Source organism: Sus scrofa, chromosome 11 (assembly GCF_000003025.6).
Source record: "Sus scrofa isolate TJ Tabasco breed Duroc chromosome 11, Sscrofa11.1, whole genome shotgun sequence".
In the NCBI taxonomy this organism is placed as follows: domain Eukaryota; kingdom Metazoa; phylum Chordata; class Mammalia; order Artiodactyla; family Suidae; genus Sus; species Sus scrofa.
The window spans coordinates 4,880,236-4,886,998 of record NC_010453.5 but is presented as its reverse complement, the minus strand read 5'-3'; the positions used below and the strand labels follow the sequence as shown (position 1 = coordinate 4,886,998).

Sequence of the window (6,763 nt, the reverse complement as noted above, 5' to 3'; positions counted from 1 at the left end):
ATATAATGGCAAGAGAGGAGTAAGAAAATCTATAAAAAGGAGAATAACAAATTCAAAAATCATGACAGTTGGGGCCACACAGTGTAGTGACATTGAGTACAACGTGACTGTTTTAGATGCCACCTGTGATAGTGCGTAGTCCTGATAGTCCCATTATTTTTTTTGTTTTTAGGGCCACACCCATGGCACATGGAGGTTCCCAGGCTAGGAGTCGAATCTGAGCTGTGGCCGCTGGCCACAGCCATGCCAGATCTGAGCCGCATCTGCGATCTATACCACAGCTCATGACAATGCCCGATCCTTAACCCACTGAGCGGGGCCAGGGATCGAACCTGCAACCTCATGGTTCCTAGTCAGATTTGTTTCTGCTGAGCCATGGTGGGAACTCCGATACTCTCATTCTTAAAAACGGTATTCATCACACCCCGTTTCAGAAAGCAAGAACATTTGGAATACATTGTAGAAAATACTTGTCTTCAAAATGCTAAGTAAGAAGTTTTGTGTTCACTTGAGAGGTAAGCTCAGGCATCTGGAAGATTCTCTTATCCAAAAAAATCTAATTTCCCAAATAATAATTAAAGTAGGCCTCACCACACCGGAAACCATCAGGCTATCAAACGCATATTACAGAACCGCACCTGGATACGCAGGTTCCATTTACCTGCTGAGCATCAGATAGAATTCGAAGCTCCAGAAACCCAAGCTCAGCATTTTAAAACATTCAGCCTCGGAGTTCCCGTCGTGGCTCAGTGGTTAATGAATCCGACTAGGAACCATGAGGTTGCGGGTTCGATCCCTGACCTCGCTCAGTGGGTTAAGGATCCGGCGTTGCCCCGAGCTGTGGTGTGGGTCACAGATGCGGCTCAAATCCCATGTTGCTGTGGCTGTGGTGTGGGCCGGCGGCTACAGCTCCGATTCGACCCCTAGCCTGGGAACCTCCATATGCTGCGGGAGTGGCCCCAGAAAAGGTGAAAAGACAAACAAAAGTCTGGCCTCTTGTTAATGGCAGTAATGCGGGTTCATAATACGTGAGGTGTGTGTGTCATGCGGGACACTCATCCTCAGTCCTGGGCGATCACACCTGTTGAAAGGGGTGGGTTTCAAACTCTCCTTTGATAGACCAATTTGTGCAGCAGCCAGTCCTTGAATGACAAACACCGACTAAAGAGAGACGCCAGTATAAAGGGCATGTACCGAAGCTGTGGCCATCTTTTTCCTTTTCTTTTTTCTTTTTTTTGTCTTTTTGCCATTTCTAGGACCGCTCCCTCGGCATACGGAGGTTCTCAGGCTAGAGGTCTAATTGGAGTTGTAGCTGCCAGCCTACACCACAGCAACTCCGGATCCGAGCCACGTCTGCGACCTACACCACAGCTCACGGCAACACCGGAGGGGATCGAACCTGCAACCTCATGGTTCCTAGTTGGATTCGTTAACCACTGCGCCACGACGGGAAGTCCTACATTTAACTGTTTTAACCCTCGTCTTCCTCCTCTTCATCTTGATGAATCTGGAGGTAGCGTCACTCATAACTCCCTTTGCTGTTAGCACTGACATGTAACCAGTCATGTAGGCTATTCTTGTCCAAGTATGTTTTGGTGAGATATCCCACACACCTCCTGGGAAGAGAAACCTCAGAAGTCACGGCAATCTTGCTTTTGCTTCTTTCGATTGTTAGCCCCCTCCTCCAAGAGTCCCAGCTTTTCCATTCACTTTGATTCTTTCCTGAAGAAACCGTTCAAAATGCGGCAGCGTCCACGATGCCATCTTCCACCAAGTGTGTGCCATTAAGACTAAACCTGAGACTCGGCTTCTTTTTTGCCCCCCTTCCCCCTTCGCCACAATCGTTTTCACAGGTGCCATGGCGGCAGCGGAGGCAGAAAACCTGGGGCCGACTTTTCTGCTCACCTAGAAATACAATAAACCACTCATTTTGCCTAAACATGAAGAAGTACACGTGAGGAAATATAAGAGGAGGAGTCTGGTCATTTTGAGTAACAACTGGAAAGACTGTACCAGAACTGTTGAAAGGAAATACAAAGAAGCTTCTAGAAATTAGAGCCTCCTCATCCGATTGCCGAAGCAGCCCTCCCTTTCTAATAGAGATTTTCTGAAATACCCCTCACAGATTATTTTTGACTTAGCCAAGCAGGGAGTCTATTTTAAAGCTCTCAATCTGAAAGTTATGGAAGCTTTATAAAGTTCTCCACCTGCATCTCTTTTTAGGAACCCAGTTCTTTATCCTCTAAAGGATGAAAACCTCCAGCATATAAAAACTTTGTTAAGCTGTCACTATCAATGGGATAAAAAAAAAATAATGGTTGACAAAGAAGAAACAAATTGCATTTTCAAATAAGTTTTCTTGAAGCTCTTGTTAAAAGCTATAACCTCCGACGTTAACTCAATTTAACCCATTCTGACCCTCGTGGTAACCCTTAACCTTTTTTCTTCTGCTTCCTGAGGCTGCTGGAGAGAACGGCCCCGTCCTTGGAAAAGCGTCCTCTGTCACACACAAAAGCCCAGCCTTCCTGCTCCCCGTCAGGAGGCCCCAGACCGACCGTGAGGTCAGCACCTGTGCGGAGAAGCAGGTGACAGTGGCCTCGAGCAAGCTGTAAGAGTGTCTGCCCCGCCACTACCACGCTGCAGCTTCAGGCATTCAAGCCACTGCAGTTCAGGTTTTCTTTGTGAAGGCAGACTTTAAACAAATTCTTCTATTGCTGTTCAACTGACTGTAAAATTGGTAGATTTACTGTTGCAAAAAAAAAAAAAAAAAAGAAAGAAAGAAAGAAAGAAAGAAGAAAAACAGAGCTTTCAATTCGCCTTGGGTAAGGTCATGGATGCAGCCCAGGCTGCCAGCAAAACAGCCTTTAAAATCTTTGCGGTGGAACCTAGCAACTTCCAGGGGGAAGCAACCCGACAAGGACAGAAACGTACCTTGGAAAGAGTTTCCCCTACAGCAAACATGTAAAACTCCCCATCTGAGGAAGCTTCCAGGAGGGAATGATTTGCTTTTAGTTCCATTTTCCTCAAAGATGGGAAACAGAGCACAGGTCTGTTTCATCACTAGCACTGTATTTGCTGTCAGTCCTGCCTTCCTTAAAGAGCCTTGTAACCAGATCTCATATGCGTGTTTACAACTTGAGTGTAAAATACGCAATTATTGGTCCTGCTTTGCTCTGACTCACACTGAATCCAACGGTGCACGTTCCATAATGATTCCTCCAGCCCCTCGTATGGCTGCATGACGTCTTACGATGGTAACGAAAATGGTTTTCACTGTGTTTCAGAAATGACCAAAGTTCACTGAATCACCCCAAACTTAACATCTTTGAAAGGGAAACATATGGCCCTGTTGTTTTTCCAAAGGAGACTTTCGAACCTATTTTCTGCTTCATTCGGTTGCACAAGAGACTTTTCACAGAAGATCAATGGCCCTTCCATACATAAATATTCTGTTACTTAGCAGACATGAGAGCTTTTAAAAGAAACTCGTCACAATGCCATTCATCTCAGACAAATTTGCTTTGCTCATTCCCAACCGCCACCCTGTTATAATAATCGGTGCCATCATTTTTGATACACATTTCCTCTGGAGTCTAATGTGATGGGAAGTTTTACGCATGATAAGGAAATTGAAGCATAGTCTGAGAGCCCGTGAAGGGTTTTAACACAGATGTGGTCCCCAGATGCTCCAGCTCTTCTGAGGAACCCAGAGAAGCAGGCGCATGATGGATTTAGGTCATTTAAGATTCTCTCAGTTGCCGGGAACACTGAGACAGCTGCTGATACAGGCTTTCATCTCCTTGCCTGAAATTTCCTTTTTTTTTTTTAAAAAAAAAAAAAAAAAAAAAAAAAAGCTGTCTTTTTGTTTTGATTGCTTTTTTTTTTTTTTTTTTTTTTTTTTTAACATGCTTAGAATGGATTAATCCCCGTTCTGCCTGGGGATGATGGTAGATTCTGTGGGAAGGCTTCCAGCTTTCATGCCTTATGATAGGAGACACGACAACGACCATGAGCTATTGGGCCGAGAGCATCCTGCGGAGGTTCTGAGGTTACCCCGCAGTCAGCCACAGCCCCGGGCACCCCTTGCTTCTTGATCCCTTTCAACCAGTTCATAAACGTACGCTCAGGAGAATGGACCCTCTGGGTTATTAGACAGCGCTGTGATGAGAGCGCCGTGGCCAGTTAAGACAACGCCGTCCCTGGATTCAGTCTGCCCCGTGTAGGCTCTCCCACGGAATAGACGCCCATCCTTCTGTTCAGTGCAAGGGTCCCGGTGGGAGTTTACAGTCTAATGGAGGAAGGGGAGGGGTATATAAACCAGCTGCAACCCATGAGCAACAGCTCAAAAAATATGCGGAGAATCTGACCCCACAGAGGACTTCAAAATAAATGCTCGTTATCACACTGCAGGATTATCAGATTAGCTTCTAATTTGTGGCTGTCCCTGCGGCATCATGGAGACACAGCCCAGTGTTAACAACTTTTGAAGAAATCACCCAGGAGTTCCCGTCGTGGCGCAGTGGTTAACGAATCCGACTAGGAACCATGAGGTTGCGGGTTCGGTCCCTGCCCTTGCTCAGTGGGTTAACGATCCGGCGTTGCCGTGAGCTGTGGTGTACGTTGCAGACTCGGCTCGGATCCCGCGTTGCTGTGGCTCTGGCGTAGGCCGGTGGCTACAGCTCCGATTCAACCCCTAGCCTGGGAACCTCCATATGCTGCGGGAGCAGCCCAAGAAATAGCAAAAAGACAAAAAGACAAAACAAAAGAAAGAAATCACCCAGAAGAACACTTTATGGGACAGGTTTTTGGCTTTTTGTCTTTTTAAGAGGACAGGTGTTTTGAGTCTCAGTGACCCGAGCCAAGCAACTGACTCCCAGGCCTCCCTCTGCACCAGTGGGGAGAGAGGAGGCGGAATATGCCCTTTACTCCTTCGCCAGAGCAAAGCATAGACAGGGGCATTGTGTGGGGAGGTGGGTCACTGGGGGCCAACGAGGAAGCCGAACACCGAAGTCGCCCTGTGGTGGAAAACGTCTAAGTTTTCGAGTCACCAGGATTTGAGTCATAACGAGCTGCGCTTTCACACGTGGGGCTCTTTACGGGTAGAAACAGTTACAACGGGGAGCGCACCGTACACTTCAGAGTCCACACGTTCCAGCGCTCACAGGGGCTTGGTGACCCCGTCAGATTGTTACCACACCCCCAAAGCAAGAAGGGTGCCTTAGCAAGCGGAGGCCATAAACACAGGAAGGGGTCCCCAAAGAGCCAGCTGCCTGCTTGACTATCATTTTATTCAAGGGGCTTCCATGCCTGCCCCCACTGGAGCTGAGCCCAAAACGCCCCATCTCATGTCAGCCGGAGGTCAAAGCAGAGTTCAAGAGAAGGGATAAAATGCTGCTGCTTCTCTCTCTGAAGGCACGGCTGCTGTGCTCACTCTATTCTGCTCCTCCCTCGCCTTCCAGCAACAGCTGGTATCTGACGACGGCCATCGAGAAAACTGCCCAGATCTACTGTGGCCACACGCACCTTCAAAGAGGGGCTGCAAAAGGCATAGTGGCAGGTAGCTCTAGTTACCAGTGAGGACTTGATCTTACCAAGCTTTAAGCCTTAAGTTGGGTATCAAACTCTTCTATCAGTTTCACCCGTTTCACTTAATATCTTCAGAGACTGGTAACTCCACTGGTTCACTCACTTTGTAAGTGATGCTCAGCATCAAGGGCGCCAACTCTGACACGAGGCTGCCTGGGTTTTCATTCCTGACTCTGCTGTCATCTGTATGACCCTGGGCAAATTATGTAACTTGTCCAGGCTTCAGTTCCCTCATCTGTGAAATAGGGTTGATTGGGTTTTCCTGAAGATTAAATGACTTGATGCAACTCGAGGGCTCAGAACAGTGCCTGGCGGCCAGCAGGTAACTTACCAAGGCGAGCAGTTCCCAAGTACCGAGCTGGTCACTCTTACCTCTAGATCTACACCAAACAAGCACATCCTGCTATTAAGGAGTATTTGCGGCAGGATAAAATGAATCTCTGATTCTTCTCAACTTGGAAAAGGCCAACATGCAAATACTAACCTTGGCCTTTGAGTCACATCTAGTGTTTTCTGGGTTTACCACTTGGCTGTTTTCAGTTAGTACCTACTTTGCTCGACGCCATGGATTTGATGAGGAAACGGAAACGTGGTCTTTGCTCTCAAGGAGGTACTTAAAGCTGAACTAGTCTCCTCGTCTGGAATGAAACAGGTAATGCGTGATTTGAGAAGCTATTTGAGAGTAAAGCGAAGCGTCCCGCTGGATTTGCAAGTACCCAACCAGGTGGCTTCATTGAGTCCCGATCACAGATTCCCGCTGTGCCACTGAGCAACGTCTTGCCCGAGAAGCGGCAAGGGGGGCAGGGGCTGGCACAGCGGCCTGCAGGCTCGGGGCCTGCGGTGACCTCAAAGCAGCCTGGAAGAGACCAGGTGCAAGGCCAGCACCCAGGGATAGAAAGGCTCCAGAGCTGAGCAAACCACGCACCCACCACGCCAGTCTCCTCCTGAGTTAAAAGGCTGACTGCTCCGAGCTCCCCAGGTTACCGGCACCACGTGGACCTTCCCTGCCCGGGATGGGGCTCAGAGACCGCTTACCTGGGAACCGAGGGGAGCCTTTACTTTCCGAGTCTGTCTGCTCACCTGCAATTCTAGACAGTGCATCCGAACTCACAAACGATTACAGACGTTTAAACGTTTGAAGACGTTTATAAAGCAGTTTATTAAGTATATATCAAAA

The 6,763-nt window shown here is 47.9% G+C and overlaps 1 pseudogene; it reads right to left on the bottom strand.

Moving 5' to 3' along the window:
* On the bottom strand, positions 1,472 to 1,991 carry LOC100523917 (annotated as a pseudogene).